The following is an 18678-nucleotide window of genomic DNA, read 5'->3' on the forward strand; positions in this document are numbered from 1 at the left end:
GGGGGCCTGGAGGGTCCAGGTTCCTCGTGACGAACGAGGTGGTCTCCCGGGCTCGATCTATCCTCGGTGGGTGGGTGAGCTAAGACAGAAAGAGGCACCCACTGATGGCTGTATATAAACTGCACACTCAAGATGGGGTGGGAAGCGAGGATGAGGTACGAGGAACTCTACCCTGATAGCCCCCTGACCCGTGGCTATCCTTCACGAGCATTCGACTCAACATCCCGCGGGATATCTCAAATGGCTTGTAGATATTGCGAGGTGGGGACGATACCTCAATTCGTGTTTTCAGTTCTTTTGGTATTTACGCACAGGCTTGGAAGTGTTTACTGTCAAAAATTTTCGTCTGAATTTTCCGCGCCAAATTCCGGAAATTTTTATCGCGTTCAAGTTCCACGGAAATCTTGTGATTGAAAAATCAAATATTCTATTGATTTTCTGTTCAAATCATCTAAAAATCAATAAAATACTTGATTTTTCAGTTCAATTATTCTATGACAATTGAGAAAAATCAGGAAAATTCAGGGAAAAATGGAAGATTTATGTCATTTTGTGTCTGAATATTCGGGTTCCACTGGAAATTCAATCAAGTTGTAAAATTTTTATCTCAGTTCTACTTAAAACTCATAAATTTCCTTGAATTCGACTTGAAACTAGAAATTTCATAACCGTTTTTTTCCTAAATCCAATTCGATATTACTCTTATGAGAATTACTATCATATTTTCCATGAAATTTCAAAAAATTTCCAACGATGTTGTTCTTGAGATTCAAATTTCAGGAGAGGGACATTAAATTCGATTAGTGGGAAAAATCATGATATTGCAGAGTTCGGCAGAGTTCGGCACATTATAGTTCTACTGAAATACTAGTGAATTTCTTTCAATAATCACATGAATATCAATAGAAATCAGGGAAACAGGAAAAAATTCGGAATATTACTGAATTTTCAGTAAAATGTGAAATTTCATGATTTTTTCCCCCTAAATTGAATACAATGTCACCTTCCTGGAAATTACTAGTCAACTGTCCATGAACAATTAAAAGAAGATCAAACTAATGAACAATTAATTTAAAATTACTTCCATTAATTGAAAATTCAAAAATATATTTACCCGAATTTTCCTGATTCCTTTCAATTCTTATTGAATAATTGAACTGAAATTTATCATTTCCATTGATTTTTCCGCGAAATTTTGGACTTTCAGCCATGAAATTCCTTGAAATTTCAGAACTGTAATATGACAGAAATTTCCAAAAAGTGTGCCCAAAATTCAACCAAAATTTTTTTAACAATAAAGTGTAAAATTCACCAAATTTTAGTAAAAATGCCCAAAAATGATGAATGGATGATAAACCCTAGTAAATTATTAATTAATTAGAAAATGCAAATGTGGGATTTCTTTTAATTCTAGAGAATCTTTTAAAATCTGCCAAAATGGGACAACACATCCTTAAATAAAAGTTCCAAAGTTCAACAATAGATGTTAAATAATATTTTAATCGAAAGAAATTGTGTCTAATTCTACAAAAAGTAATCAACTTTACGTAAATCATAGAAATTTTGCTAAACCTCATTTTTTCATCTTGTTCTGATTGAAAAACAACACTTTTCAACTTGAAATTCTGTTCATCCGTGTATCCATTCCCATTATTTCCCCACTATTTTTTTTTCCATTCATTCATTCCTCGTTTTTCGCATATTGTCTGAAAGTACCCCGCACACGAAAATCCGTAATTCCCAGTGTTGTCCGACGGATATTGTCGAACCAAAAATAAGCAATTGACCCAGGTTGAAAATAGGCTGGTCCTTGACTGTGTATACACCTCTCACACATGACAATTCCACGCATCCAGTCCACCCTCTCCACCTCCCACCCACCGTAGTGCCAACAAAACCCGTTCGTTCGGTGGTTCCAATATGCGGCTAATTTGCACAACAAATAAAGCTTATACTCCGGATTTGCATGTGTTTGAACTGTGGTGTAATTGGGTGGTACCGCTCTCTGGCCGTTGTATCCAGCTTTCCCACTATATATCTATCCATCTCACTGTCCAGTTCCTCCTCTCGTCATCCCTGTCACTGTTTTCCTCCTCCCCATAAGCCACCCCCTTCCTCCCCCTTATCCTTTCTGACTCGTGTGTATACATTGGAGAGCGTTGCATCACGGATTTCGCAATATCTCGATTGGCCGATGATGATGACCAGTCGCTGTGCGCATCCGTAAACACTCGATTGTCATGGATGGCAAGGACCGGAGATGTTGGTCTTCCTAACAATAGAGTTTTCAAAAAATTTTGGCTAGTAGTTACTCTGAGTGACGAGAAATTTTTAAGTGAATTCATCCCTAAATTCTTGTGATTGTGTTGCGTACTCGGAGAAGAGCGTTCAGGAAATTTTTGTAGGGACATTTTTTGGGAAAAATAAAATAGAGTTAGGGGAAGGTGGGGCAAAATGGAACGGTTTGTGATTTCCAAATTCCAATATTTTCATTTATAAACACAGATATCGGTACTTAGAGACGATCACGAAACGTTTCATTTTGCTCCACCCTCCCTTAAATAAAATGTAATTAATTAATTGATTACTTTTATTTCGCCTACAATAATGTTCAGAATTTTTGACTGAAATTTCCGGTGCACCTCTTGGGAAGTCTTATCAAGTGACAGTTCCACTTACATTTCAAGAATTTTCGTTATTGAAAATTCAGTTTGATGGAGCAATCAGGGGAAATTCGAAATTTGAGTTTAATAATTTTATGGAAATTACATATACAATACAAAACCGGAAAGTTCAGGTAAATGTGTTCTCGTTAATTCTTCTTCTTGTTAATTCTTCTTAATAAATACAGAAAACTAGTTGAATAAAAGGGCGGTTTTATTGGAACACAACCAAGAGATCTCTTTTTGACAGCAGTTGAAAACAAGTGGAATATCAATCTAAAGACAAAAGTATTCAGAGTTTACCTGAATACTTGTTATATATATTGTTGGCGGAGTAGCCAACAATATAATAATCCAGAAGAAGACACTTTGTGCTTCAATTCTTCATTTATTCAAAAAAATTGATGAACTACTATCCTAATTTTCAATGATAAAAGAATTAACTTCGTTCAATTAATCCCCCAAGTTCATAAGGATAATTCAATTCCAAAAAAATAGTAATTTTTTTTCTCATCCCAAAAGAAAGGACAGTACACACCAAAGCCCAACAATGAACTTGTACAGGTCCCGGCAGCCACCCAGTGAGTGAACACACGGTGGTAAACAAGCGCAACAACATGCGATCTCGTCTACTGCTTCTGGTGACGTCATATCCACTTTGTGTGTGAGAGCAGCGGTGCTCGTGTCCGAATTTCATCGCATCCCACACACCTCCTCTCTCCTCTTTTGCTCTTGCTCACCCGGTCGTTTGTTTGGGGCTTCTCTTTGATGTCCAGCACGATGCGAACAACTTCAGAGAGAAATCCTCCTCCACCTCCAGTTCGCCCTCCCACCCCACCCAACCCGACTCACTACCGTTGGGTCGACTGGGTTTATGTATACCTGTATGTATACTGCCTCTACAAGACCGTATGGAATTTTAAGGTTTACGTGCAGGTTCAAGAATTTTGTCTCTGAGATGTTTAACAACAAAAACGTTCAAGTCTGGCGTCTATGTCGTTCTCATACGTCTCGATTCTGCTGGAGAAATCCGGGTGAGCGGAAATATGATTTGATCCTATAATCGGCCCGGGGGTTGGATCTTGAATAACTAAATAACAAATAACAAATGATTATGTTCAATGGAAAACTTAGCGAATTCGCTAGAAAATTCTATTGGAATTCTAGAGGAATTCTTTGGGGTTTCTGTAGGATTTCTATTAGAATTCTATTGAAAAATTCTATTTGATTTATGCGGATTCTATTAGATATTCGACAAGAAAAAGTCAATAGATTTCGAATTTCTGTTTGGATTTTTTCTTTTGAGATTTTTTCTATTAGAATTATTGGGCACAAATTTTCCAAGTTTCTTCTCGTTTTATAATGATATTAGTTGTTAGTTGGAAGTTCAAAGTTACTCGTTTAATCATGAATACATAATTTTTTGAACTTTTTTTTTTTCAAAATGGCAAAATACACGGAACGGCGCAGCGCTCATCACGCGACCAGATACGTTTGGTGGAGAGGTGCGACCACTCGAGGGTTAATGACCATGAAAATCTTTGCGCCCGTCTCAGTCTCGAAATAGGCAGTATCGACTCCTCTTGTGATGACTCCGAGTCAATAGATCTCATCTCGGTCTCAAGTTCTTCGTATTTTTTAATGTAAAATCTCGGTTTTCTACACATAAAAAAACGCAAAAAACTGGAACTGAGATGAGATTAATTGACTCGGAGTCATCACGAGAGAAGTCGATACAGCGCATTCCAAGACTGAAACGAGACCGGAAATTTCCGTGTTCACTGAGACCGAGACCCTCCAAAGTATTGTCTCGTGAAATGTCTCGTGGCATCACTATTTCTGCCGAGAGGACTCACTCCATTAACACCTTCGATTCTTCAAAATGAATAAATTCAGTGTTTACCCATAACTCCCGAAACCCCTGAAATCCACAAATCAAATTGCCATAATGTCATGAATTGAAACTAAAAATTTCTGTCATTGAAATTGCGGCGAAATTACCCCCTCAAAACCCTGTCTTTATGTATCGAAGACAATAATTCAGTCGAAATGACACTCCCGGCTCGCCAAATGATTCTCCGCCCTACTTCCCCCCTTGAAACATCGAAACAGGGGCATTAAATCAAATAACAGATAATTGTGGGGCCTGGAAATGGGGATATCTTTTTGTGAAAAGACAGGAGTTTGGGTTGAGATAGATCGTAAAGTCCAAGTTATGGGTTCCTGGGAGATTCAACCATCCCCCCCCGCCCCCCGTACCCCAGCAATCTTTTCAGCCCACCCACCCACCACTGTGAGTGTCTAGCGACCTCCAAAGCCACCCCCTACACCCCTAATAATGGATAAAACGATCATAAATTCGACGGGAGAGCTTTTCAGCCTCTTAGGAAATATTAATTAAAATGTAATTGTTCTGCGCAGAGTTACAGCGTTAGAAAGGGGTTGTATTGCTTGTTGGAGAGCGTTGCTCTTTTGTTTTAATACAACCCCTTCTTATGTAACACACGGAGCTCATGGAGATGGAAGTAGAGAGAACCATCATTTCCAGAATGAAGATTATTATTCTTGATGAACAATTTGAGGAGAGAAAGAGATAATAAGAATAATGATGATGATAACATTCAACTGACTTGAAAATCCGCCAAAATTAGTTGAAAAGAAATCTTGTTCAATTTAATAAAATGAAATAAACAACGAATTATACATGATACAAGGAAATGATGTGCAAAATGACCATTCAGAAGCATAGTGCTAATTTATTAGCAAAAGTAACTGCACTATATGCAATACAAGACCAATTTCCCGCTTGTTTTTCTCCTTGCACCGAATTTCCGGTTATCTAAAAAATGTGACACGTGTGAACAATCGACAAACACCCAGAGGCAACATCATCAAACTTGGAATATCTCTCAAGACTCGATGGTGTAATGCAGGCCAGAGGAGCTGGAGTTGTGGTAAGTCGTCGAGCGATGCGTGGGATGTTAAGTCGGGCAAGTCGTACAGGGGTTGGGACGAGGGGTTTCTCTCTCGCCCGAGGGGATAACGTGGTCAGGGATTCCACGGCGTAGTCCTCAGGATGTCTGAAACTTCACGATCCGGAAGATGAGAATGTCTTTGACTTGCCGCGGCATTTCGTGTCCTTCGAGGAGTCATCCCTCGCCCCATCCTCTCCAGTCGTCTTCCACTGTTACCTACACGTGAGGAAAACGATGTGAGAAAAATGTACATGTCGGTGGGAACTATGCTGAGGTGAACCTCGTTATGTCAGACGGCCAGACGTCTTTCGTGCAGTCTCCCTTTCCTTTTTTCAGCAGTTTCGATTCTCGAAGGGTTGTGGGCTGTGGGCAGAGGGAATTGATTGATTATTTTCTTCTATTGGAATTTAATAATCGGGAGTAATGGATCTGTTCCCTTTGACCCATGTTTGTGATCCATTTACTGCTCTCCCTTCGCGGCTATCATTATGGTTATTAATAGGTGGAAATTGACGAGATGACGTATATTCAGCTAAAACGAACGGGCGCTGAGCTACGCGGGGAGAAATATTCAATGAAAATTACGTATCTTTTTTGTAATTCCGGAGAGGAATGTGGCTGTAGGAAATTTTACGGAACTCACGTAATTTTTACCTAAAATTACGGAATTTTGCCAGAGCGTTCAGTAATTTTTACCTCAATCTCCTGTGAAAAATTACGATTCCTTGAATTTTCTGAGTTGATTCCGTAATTGGTGAGCAAACTGTGAGTTCTGTCATTTTAACTGAACATTTCTCTTCGTGTACACTGAGAGAAAAATAATAGAGTTATCAAACAAGTCTTACTAGTGCTAAAAAATCATTTGTTAAAAATTATCAAAAAGGGATTTTTTGTGCCTAACATGCGAATTGTGAGCCGAGATTGATCATTTTTATTGCAAAAATAGATTTAGTCTTTTCAAAAAAAATTCCGAGCCACAATCGACTGGATTTAGGATGTTTAGCCATAACCCACATTATTCATCATAATTTTGATATTTTATTTTTCTTTTCAACTGAGTTGTCCACTTGACAGGTTAAACATCCTTAATTTAAAAACCATGATCACTCTGAGGAAACAGTGCGGTTGTGAACATTAGCTTCCCTTCAGAATTTTCCTGCAAAAATTCTTAGACTTTCCTGTCCACGAGCGAGCGAAAAATAATGAATTGATTCTCTTCGATTCAAGAATACAAAAGTTCGACAATCAAAAGTCGTTCAAATCTACCAATCATGACAGTCATTTTTCATCGACCTCCAGCCGGAATTCCACCCCTGTGTCCTCAGGGCGAACCAAAATGGTTTCGCAAAGACGGAGGGAAAGGGAAAATTCGGGTCATTGACAGGCGCCTCACGAAGTCATTCGACTATTTTCACCATCCGAATGATGACAACGACATTTTTCTCTCCCCGTCGGTGATAAATGACCACACGCTGTATCATATCTTTTAGTGTTCCCGGGAACATCCGAAGGGGAGAATGAAAAGAGTGAAGAAATTGAGAGGAGATCGAGGGGCAGTAAACGAGACAATTTGATTTTTCCCAGAATGTTTTTTTTATTAATTCTGGAGGAGTCGACGAGTGATCATTTTTTCATTCTGCGTCTCTTTGTCCACCCTTTATGACTTTGTTCAGTGAAGAACCATCAAAAGTGAGCGTGAATCAAAAAGAGAACAGCGGAAAAAATTGAAAGAAAGTGGCGAATGGTAGGTGCGATCGAACGACGAATCCAGAATGAATTTATTCATGGCGAAAAAGGGAAAGAGAGGGAATGAGTATAAATGCAAAATTGGCAATACATACGAAATCTCCGGGGCTTCAAGTAAAAAGGGGTGAATACATTAGCCCTGGGAATTAACCCCTTTGAACTTTGCTCTGCAATGGAATAATTGCTGGATGCAGTGCAATAATTTTCTTCGAGTATATGAATAAGGTCTGGAGATGGGAGTGATGTTCCCCCTGTAGATCCCCCGACCGCCCGGCGAATTTCTAAAGTTCTTCCTCGATGGACGGAGACAACGAGCGATTTTTGAAACGCGGTTGAAAATTTGTTGCTGAAATTTCTAGTACACGGAGAAAAGAGTTGGAGAAAAATTAGTAGTAAAAGTGTCCTACAAGTGTGGAAAATTTTACTGTACAGGAGATTAATTTTTGCATCTATAGATGTGTTTTTTTTACTGAACGAATAGTAAAATATCCTCCACAAACAGGTATTTTTTCATTGAATTATATTTCACTACTCGATTACTTTTCGTACCGTAAAATTTGTCTAGGAAATGTTTATCCAACTTTTCTGTCCGCGCACACTTCTTGGAAATTGTCATCTCATTATAGTTCTACTGAAATTTCAAGAAATTTTATTATTGAAAATTAAAAATGTTATGACAAAGTCAATGACAATTCATAGAAATCATGAAAACTCAGGTAAACACAGTCTGGAGTTTTCAGTTGGTTGAAAATTCAACGCAATTTGGTACTGATTATTCAGTACCAAATTCATGTTTTGATTGGAACTTCAACTGCTCAAAGATGTGGAATATCACTGAATTTTTAGTCAAAATGTCCCCAGTGCTCCGAAATTGTCAAAAAATTTTCGGTAGCTTTGTTGGTTTCTTTCTATTTTTTTTTAAGTTATTAATAATCGAAGATCTCTCTGTTTAGCACAAAACGATATAGCTTAAGAAGCGTCATGACCGTTCCTATATAAGAAACTAAATTGGTCGTTAATAACTTGTAGAAAAAATCGAAAAAAATGCATCAACTGGTAACTACAACGTACGTCCTATAGAAATTCCCAATAAATGTCATTTTTCTACAGGGGAAACTCCTTAATGCAAGGACTTCCCAGTTCTCCATTCAACAACACAAAAATTATTGGAAATCAACTCTGCACACTGTTGGAAAAAATTCAAGTTACTATGTCCATCAGACTTTTTCTTCGCGTATAATTTGTCGAAATGGAATAAAAACGTATGAATACTGTCCATCCAATGTTGGTACTTCATTTTATTGACTGAAAAAAATTTCCTGCTAAAACCCAATCAAATTCTTGATAAAAAACCGTCAATCGGAAATTGTCGAGTGGCCCTTTAACCAACCCTTTAACATTCAAAAGGGTTGGTCAATCAGATATACTCGTTATGCATCCGCAATTTTCGAAGCTCAGATGATGATTAATGACGAGGTTTGCTCTCCTGTAACCTCTCCACACAGGAAATCACTTTTATTTCGTTAATTACATAATTGGAAACGCCCGTTATGATATGCAGATTTCCTTGGACAGGGGAAGGCAGCGTTGCCAGGTCCTCTCCCAAAAAAGCGGGAGGCGCTACCTACACTGAGAGAAAAAATTATTCCTGCCAAGGATTGATATTCTCGTCAGAAGATAATATTTTTTCAGAACGAATTTTTCCAGGACAGTCATTTTCAGAGAGTCCAAGTCTATCCTCAAAAATTACAGTGATGTTGAACAATCTGATTATTATGCTACATATGACCTTGACAAAATGTTCTCCGATATCTTCCGGATTTTACAAATTGGCGATTTTCTCAGGTAAAGAAAATTGGAATAATTCCAAATGTTAATAATTATTATTGGAATTTCTTCGAGGTCATATGCAGAAGAATATTCTTATAGATCACCATAATTCTCACGATTGGAAATGATTTCGGAGCACCTGGAAATGACTGGCCTGGAGAAATACGTTCCAAAAGAGATATTTTCTTCTACTAAGAGTATGAAAAAGATATCACCAATAACATTTTCTTGGGAGGAATAAATTTTTTTCTCAGTGTAGCGAAAGTGGTATAGGAGTGAGGACGAAGGCGGGAGGCTAGGAAACCGTTTGAAAAAGGTTTTCGTAGCGTAACTCGTCGTTAACCCCTCGCGGACGGGGCCCTTCTATTACCAAGCGAAGTGTGTGCTTAATACCACTCGAATTCGATTATTTCTAATTAATGGAAAATTACGAAACCGGTATCCAATTGAAGCGACAGTATTTTGGTTTCCAATTTCTTTTGTCTGATCAAGTTCTTCTTCATAGATTTGGAAATAATCAATTTTGAAAGCAAGCGTTCACATTCGCATGGGTTGATACCATGCATCGATTCCGTACGCGAGGGGTTGAGAAGTTGATAAAATGACATGCGAAAAATGTAGAATCCATCAAAAACGGGAGATTTTGTCGAAAAGCACACGGAGAGAAATGTTCAGTAAAAATTACGGAACTCGAAGTTCGCTCGCCGATTACGAAATCGACTCAGAAAATTTAAGTGACGGTATCGTAATTTTTCACAGGAGATTCAGATAGCAATTACGGAACGCTCTAGAAAAATTCCTTGACATTTCCGTAAAAATCCCTACAACCACATTTCGCTCCGGAATTACGGAAAAGATACATAATTTTTATTGAATATTTTTCTCCGTGCAGTAGATCTACCGCTAAAGCGGCAGAGATGGCAACGCTGGGGGTGATCTCAATTTTCGTTTTGTCTGCATCTCTCCCCCAGAAAAAACTCTCCACAACAAATGAAACAATGATCCAGAATTTATGACAAGTTTGTCTTTCATTATATGCAGCCGCATGCGATGAAATTAAAACAAAGTATCTTTCATTGCTTCCAGTGTCTGCATGTACCAGAATAAATTGTGCCCCTTCGAGAGATGTCTGCCGCATGCTCGCGCATAACCGTCGCAATTGCACCCTGGTAAAATTCCCCCGTCCCTCCCTCGCGGTTCTTTTACCTGCTACTCACTCGCTGGATACTGAGAGCCGCATATCAAGGTTATATGGCCAGTGAGGTGGAGTGGTCTGCTTCACAGAAGCAGAAAAAATTCCAGTTTTCCCACAATGAACAAAGTTGGGGAGAAATTAACAAACAAAGAAAGTTATCGTTTGGAGCGAAAGGGAGTTCTAGGTCTTTTTGACTCTATATCGAGGTAAAAAATGCGGGACGAATGGTAAATTTTTTAAAGTAAGTAGAGAAATAGTATATTTCGTAACAAGTGCAAAAAAGTGTTTTTTGGCGAGTGGGAGGTTTATATCACGAGCCGAAGGCGAGTGATATAATCCCACGAGCTAAAAAACATTTTTTCACGAGTTACGAACAATATTTTTCATCACAATGTGGCGGAAATTGGACTTTTAGGAGTGATGAAAAATTTATTATTCGTCTCGAATGGTATATTATTCGGTGCAAGGAGCGTAAAATGTACCAAGTTTCGGGGTAATTTGTCCTGAAATTGTAAATTTTATCATAAATGCTATAAAAATTACTTAAAATCAGTTCGTTCACATGTCGTTCGTATAGTTGTAAAGAAAAATACTGTACAGGAACGAGAACTTCTAGTATACAGAAAACCGTAGTTTTGCATTTACTGATGTTATTTTTCTACTGAATGAATTAAAAGATATCCACAAAGAATATTTTTTATTGAAAAACATGCCGCTCCAGGATTATCTTACACTGTTAGAAATGTCTTGAAATTTCTTCACGGTTTTTCAGTGCCGTATGGACCTGAAAATCAATAATTACTTGAATATTCACGAAATTAACGGATTCGTCAAAATGATTAACTGATTCCTGAAAATGAGTGACATTACTCTGAAAATCAGTGATAATGTCGCTGAAAACTGGTGACAAAATCACTGAATTTCAGAATTTTATACTCACTGATTTTCACTATCGCAAATCCCTAATAATCGGGGATGAACTTCTGAAAATTAGAGATATATCTCTAAAAACTTGAAGACTATTTTCTCTGCATCAAAATTTATGTTGTAGGCTTCAGTTCACAACAAATGATACGGCCTGTTATGAAGCAGAAGATTACATATCTAATATTCTCCATCCAATTTCCCTCTTACAATGAAGCAAAAGTTCAAATGACCAGATTGACTAATTAATTCTGAACTTAAAAATTGTGAATGAAGTTTTCGGTACGCTTTTTCGAAATTGCTATCGCATTTTAATTCTACTGGAATTTCACTGCAATTCGTCATTGAAAATTCAGATTCTCAAGGACAGATCAATGAGAAGTGTAAATTTCAGTTCAATTTTTTCCTGAAAATGAAGAGAAATCCGGAAAACTCCGGTAAATATGTTCTTGGATCGTCAATTAATTAAAAATTCATGAGGTCATTGAAAATTCTCATTTCAGTGCTGTTCAACAATGCAGAATTTAATTTCACTATTCATTTTTTTTTCGTTACATATCGCCATCAGCCTTCTTCTGCATACTTCAGTTCAATTATTTCCGGAAAATGAAAAGAAATCCGGAAAATTCTGGTAAATATGTTTGTGAATCTTCAATTAATAACAATTCATTGTAATTCGACACAAAAAATTCATTATGTCATTGAAAATTCTCATCTCAGTGCTGTTCAATAATGCAGAATTCAGTTTCACTATCAATTTTTTTCGTTACATATCGCCATCAGGATTCTCCTGCATGCGTATGTTCTCCGCGAGAATCAGAGAATCTCCAGAAGTAAAAAAAGACACATCCATCACTCTCACGAGAACGGTAGCTTTATTCTTTATCGACATACGGCGCGCGCCAAGTTCGTTTTTTTTTTCACTCTTCTATAACTTCCCCTCCCCCCAGGAGTTCCTCCGGACGTCAACGGAGCGTGATTGATTTTTATACCATCGCCCGCGCCTGTAGCGCGCTACATATGTTACTGGGCTATGCGATGCCTCTGCGTATCGCATTCGTCTTCCTTTCCCATCGTCACCCAAAACACATTTGACTCTTTCATATTTCTTTTGACATGCGGGGTGGGGATCTGGGCAGCTTCCGAGAACAGCCATTGAATTTCGAGATATTGGTACGGCCCGAATCCTTGAAGGATTATCTGCACTGCACTGAAAGAAAAAATTTGTTTTGCCGAAAAATAATATGTTCCTCTGAAGAGGTCTGTTGTCGTGTTGAATCAGTTTACTGGTGGACAAATGAGAAAGTTTCCAGCAAAACAGGATAATTTTTGTAGTACACTGAGAAAAATATCGTCATAATATCACAACTCATTTCTTGCGCCAAATATCTCATCTCTTGAGGATAAATTTCTCTGAAAATTCTCTGAAAATTCAGAGGAATCTGGAATTCAAGGGGAGAGTTCTCTGAATTTTTCGCATTTTGCATTAATTTCTCGCGGATTTTTCCACGAAATGATGGATTTTCAATGATAAAATTCCTTGAAACTCCTTGACTTGCCGAAAATTTCAGTGAAAATTTTTAACAGTGTACCGTGCGGGAAATTTTACTATACAGAAAAAGCAGTAATTATTGCATTCGTAGATGTATTTTTTTAATCGAACAAATCGTAAGATATCCTTCCCAAAAGATATTTTTTATTGAATTACAAGTTTGCTCCGCAATTATTTTTCGTATAGCAAAATTGGCCCCGATTTTCTAGATAATTTGTATTCAACTTTTCTCTTCGTGAACGAATTTAAAAATGTTTCGAATATTTTCAGTTATTCAAAAACTTTTTCGCTTTTGACGTTGATTTATAGCAACCCTGTTCTCTCCGGAGCATCCGTAATCATTTTTTTCAACTGGTCTGTAAAAAGTGGCCCAGAGGGCCCAGAAAACCACCAAAACTGCCTTTAGTAATTTCCCCAGACGCAATTACCGAAAATCGTCTAATACACCTTGCGGCTCATGATTTCTCATTACAAGTTATAAATCTCTCGTTGACTGTTGTGGCTTTGAAAAATCATACAGCGAAAAGTTTGGAGTTGTTCACAGCCTCAGGACAGAATATTCTGCGAGGGCCGATGTATATATAAATAAATAAATAAATTAGTGGCCTCCTCCTTGTCCCTAGAATTTTCTCTGTATTCAGTGATCCTCGGCCCGAGAACAAGAAGTGGGCAATTATTATCGGTGCCGATTACACATTCTGGTTCGTCTCCGGGAGTTATCGGTGGGGGGTGGAAATTACCTCAATTCAACGGTAGAGTCGTCTAGTCGTAAAAGTCATCGGTCCAAACATTCATTCTCATTATTTTCAAATTTTAATAAATGTTCAGGGGACTTAATTGCACGCTCTAACTTCTCGCCTCCATCACAATTGTAATTTGGATACAATATTCATTTTAATGCGCTCACGATTGTTGAGGATATCTCGGTACAATGTTGAAAATTTTTATCTGAAACTTCCGGTACGCTTTCGGAAATTTTTATCGAATTTAATTATCACTGAAATTTCAAGGAATTTTGTCATTGAAAATTCAAAACTTCGAGGAAAAATCAAAGAGAGCTGTAAATTTCAGTTCCATTTCGTCTTGAAAATTAATAAAAAACCAGAAAATTCCGGTAAATAAATTCTTGAATTTTCAGGACAGTGATATTGAATGCGATTTAGGGGAAAAATCATGAAATTTCAGATTTCACTGAAAATTCAATGTAATTTGGCACTGAATATTCATATTAGATTGAAAATTCAAATAAATTAAGGAATTGTCCTTATGCTGCTGAAAATTCTGGAATTTTACAGAATTTTCATTGAAACCTGAAATTCCATGATTTTTTTCCCCTAAATCGCATTCAGTGTCACTGTCCTGAAAACTAGTAGTCCATGAAATTTGATTTTTTTTCTAACAGTGTAGTTCGGGCATTTTTTCTGGCGGATATTCTTCTCAGAGTGTATGGAATAGATAAAGGTGATTTTTCAGGTGCAATATCAATTTCACTTTGCGAATATTTTTTTCAGGAAAACGAGAAAAAATTATTCAACAATGAATAATTCAAAAACGTACGGGGATGGCGAGTTTTCGGGGAAAAAAATGAAATCTTGCTTGAAAAAAGTTGCTAATTTGAACGAAGTACTAGAATACCCTTAATTATGTCTAGGACGTGAGGGAATGGCCTGAAGTACGAGGTCCATGTACGTATATGGACCCACCAGTGTGTCTTGTAGGCCGGGGTCTCTATACTGCATATGTAGAGCTTCACTGTTGAAAGTTTCCGGCTGATGTTTCATCCCGCATTCTTGGGAATTTTTAGCACATTTTTGTTCGACTGGATTCAAGGATTTTGTTATTGAAAATTCAAAATTTTATGGAAAAATCAATAGAAATCGTAAATTGCAGTTCTATTTTGTTCCTTCTTCAAAACCCTTTCGGTGGTTACGATCTGTTCTTTTCCCTCCCCCAACTCTCTCTATCGCACATGAATAATAGCGATTGCCGTCGGTAAATTGCAGCTCTATTATCCCTTGGAAATTAATAGGAATCAGGAAAATTCGGGTGAATGCATTTTTAAATTTTCAATTATTGAAAAATTCAGCGTAATTTGATAGTGAGCATTTATATTTTCATTGGAGATTGAAGTAAGCTGGGACATTCTCATCTTTCTCATTCATTCAATCATTCTCGTCTTCCCCGTAAATCTAATTCAATATTACAATTCTGAAAACTGCTAGTCAACTGTCCACGAAATTTCAGTTTTTTTTTCACATTACTTTCTACACTGGACCATAAAATTTGTTGATCAAATGACGTGGAAGAATAATCAGAAAAGTTATTTACAATTTTTTTTATCAAATCGATTTTTAGCCTAAAAAATTCATAGCTTAACTAAGAATTGCAACGTTTTAATTCATTCAGATTTTCCGCGTGTTCTCTAATAATTAAAAATAGAGAATAAAATTTGGGAATTTTCAACTGTCAAATTCATCAATTCACTTGCGTGAGAGAAATCAGACAAAATGCAAACAGGACTGCCTCAGCAAAATCACGTTTTGCGACCTACGATGATTATCTCAACATTTTTGTCTCGCAAACAAATGATAAAAACTGTTGAAATTTCCAAAAACCTCATTTTCTCGTCATGAGACAGACCACCATACCAATTCGAAATGAATTAATTGGAAACAATGACGTTGATAATGCGCAATGTCCCGCACATAAATCTGTGTACCAATAATTGTAAAGAATAATTAGTGAATAAAACTGGAGAATACTCATAAACTTTCCTCGCGAATGATTTATTCCCTCACCATTCAATTGACAAAAAAATTTCTACATTGACTTGCACCTAAATTAAGAAATTTACCACGACCAGATTATTACCCCCCTCCCACTGAAAATGTAGGTTTATATCCCGCTTATTCACGCCGGCAGGTTATAATGATCGTCATTATCGCCCGAGAGTAATTTAATTCGTCAAAATTTTATGGCCATCTCAACAATGGCGGTTTCTCTCCAACAGCGCAGTGATGTTGCGATTGAGCGAGAGAGGTATACAGCGGACGTCGAGTCCCTCAAGAAGTTGTAGGTGGTGGGGAGTGGATAGTCGTCCAGATACACCGACTGCACCAACAAACTGCCCATAATTACAAAGTTCCATAGAAAATTGCGTCCATTCGAAATCCTTAAATGGACCGCGGCATTGTCTCGGAGAGAACTTGCACTTCCCCTCCCCCCCGCCCACCGTACACCAGCGAAGTGAGACAACCCCATGCACGATTCAACGTGCAAGTATAAGCAGGAGATAGATTGAGACGGTGGATGCTGAGGAGAGAAGGAAGAGGAGTAAAATAAAACGAATGAACTGCAGAATCCCCTGGCCACAGAGACGTTTGATTTATGGCTTTTACAGGTTTGGGAGTAAAAAATATGAAATAGTTTTCGGGATGATGATCGCACACGAGATAATAGGAGCCCCGATTAAGAATTTCGGTGAAGGGGGACAGTCTTTATGGAGGGGTGAAAGCCTTCGGATAGAAGCAATCCACAAAAATATCGGGTCTCGTGCAGAAAAATTCAGAGGGGAATAAAAGAAATGATAAGTGATTTTGTTCCTCTTCACTGATAGAACGGATAGTTATTGTTAACGAATGGATTTTAGTTGGAGGTTAGGGTCTGTTCGGTCCCACCAAATGTTCATTCGTTAATAGTTAACGAATGTATATTTGAGGAGCCTTGTTTGACTTGACTTTTGCCATTCAAGTGAACCATTCGTTAACTATTATCGAATGGTAGAGTTGAATATGACCAAGTGAATATTCGTTAATAGTTAACGAATCTCGTTGGGAATAAATGAATCGTTCTATCAGTGTTGACTTGAGAATTTGTTTTTAATTTCATGGTGAGAACTTGAGGAATTTCAAGAACGAATTCTTATGGGATTTTCGACACAGCTCGTGGAAAGTTTTGTCAAGTGACATTTCCACCGAATTCTCACAAAATTTCGTCATTAAAAATTCACTCATCTCCCTTTAAAAAAAATCCAGAGAAAATTTTTTGTTACTAAACTAATCAGCTCTAAGCCTCAAAACTGTAATTTACCTCTATTCATAGGTATTACAGGTACAGTCATAATTATAGTTATAAATATCTATAGTTATAAATAATTATGCATAATTATAACTATTTCTATAGCTTTAAGTATAGCTATACTTACGAAATTTCAACAATTTCTACAATTTGAAATTGGACAATGAATTTTTATAATTTCAATAATTTACCAATTACAACACAACAGGGATATACAATGCGTTTCATGCATTTCTCGGGTATTCATAAGGACTGAATATATTTCTTATTTAAAAAAAAACTATAAGACCCAATGGGTATGTTTATAGCACGTGGAGCGCGCCTGATACACTAGTTTTAGAATAAATTGTAATTTCATGGACAGTTGACTAGTAATTTTCAGGAAAGTAAGATTGAATTCGATTTGGGAAGAAAAACGTCATACAATTTCAGTTTTCACTGACAATTCAAGGAAATCGGAAATTTTTCGGTAACTCAAGAATGTATTTACCGGAATTTTCCTGATCTCTATTAGTTTTCATGAAATAATTGAGCGGAACTTGACAGTTTACATTGATTTTTCCATTCAATTTGAAATTTTTAATGCCCAAAACCCTTGAAATTTCTGCGAAACTATAATATGGTGAAAATTTTCAAAAAGTAATCCGAAAATTTCAGTCACAGATTTTGCAATGTGAAACTGTAAATTTTAGTTGAATTATTCCATGAAAATTAATCGAAGTCAGTGAAATTCAAGTAAATACGTTCTTCTAATTAAAAAAAATACCTTCTTGAATTCTTAATTAATTAAAAATTCAGCATCATTCGATTCTGAACATTCATGTTCTGATCGAAAATTCTAATAAGTCAGAGAATTCTCGTCTTTCTGAGGTTTAAAAATTTAGCGTTTCCCTGAATTTCCAGTGAAACGTGAAATTTCCTGATTTTCTCCCAAATTTAATGTCGCTCTCTTGAAAATTGTTACCAAAGAGTCCATGAAGTTTCATTTTTTTTCAACCAGTGCCGACATAACTTCCTCAATCGATTGATTCTCCAATTAAAACATTATATTTAGCACCAAATTCCGCTAACTTTTGCATTAATCCAAAATTAAAAAATCCATTTACTTGAATTTTTCCGACTTCTATTAATTTTCGTCGAATAATTGAACTGAAACTTATACTTGAGATGATTATTTTTTAAATTATGAATTTTCAATTACGAAATTTCTTGAAATATCACTGGACCCGTGAATTTCCGCCAACAAACCTCAACAAAGCTAATATTCTATACTTTTCCTCTCGAAATGTCAAGAATTACTTCCCAACAGGGCATTAGCAACATTCAATCTCGTCAATTTTTTCGTATGTAAATACTGTGTAATAACGGTGGAACATCATGGTGGGAATAGTGTTCCCCTCATAAATTGATATAAATAGCTGAGGACGTATTTTTTTGTTATTACGAAGGATAAAAGCACCCCTCCCCGAATGATAATCATTACATAATGACCCCCATACGCAGTGTTACGAATAGAAACGTCAAATTTACGGTAATACCCATGCATTAACGATTCCTCCGCCATTTTACCGGCAACACACGCGCACCAGCCATTTTGAATTCATTTCCACCAATCGAGCCTCCATATTCTCCTTTTGCTCCTTCCGCACATTCGCTTTCTTCTTCATTCACTTTTTTATTCATTCTCGTTAATTCCTCCTGTGCATGCCTCTTCCA

This window comes from Diachasma alloeum, unplaced genomic scaffold (genome assembly GCF_001412515.2).
Source record: "Diachasma alloeum isolate Michigan unplaced genomic scaffold, Dall2.0 Dall_scaffold_00325, whole genome shotgun sequence".
NCBI lineage: Eukaryota > Metazoa > Arthropoda > Insecta > Hymenoptera > Braconidae > Diachasma > Diachasma alloeum.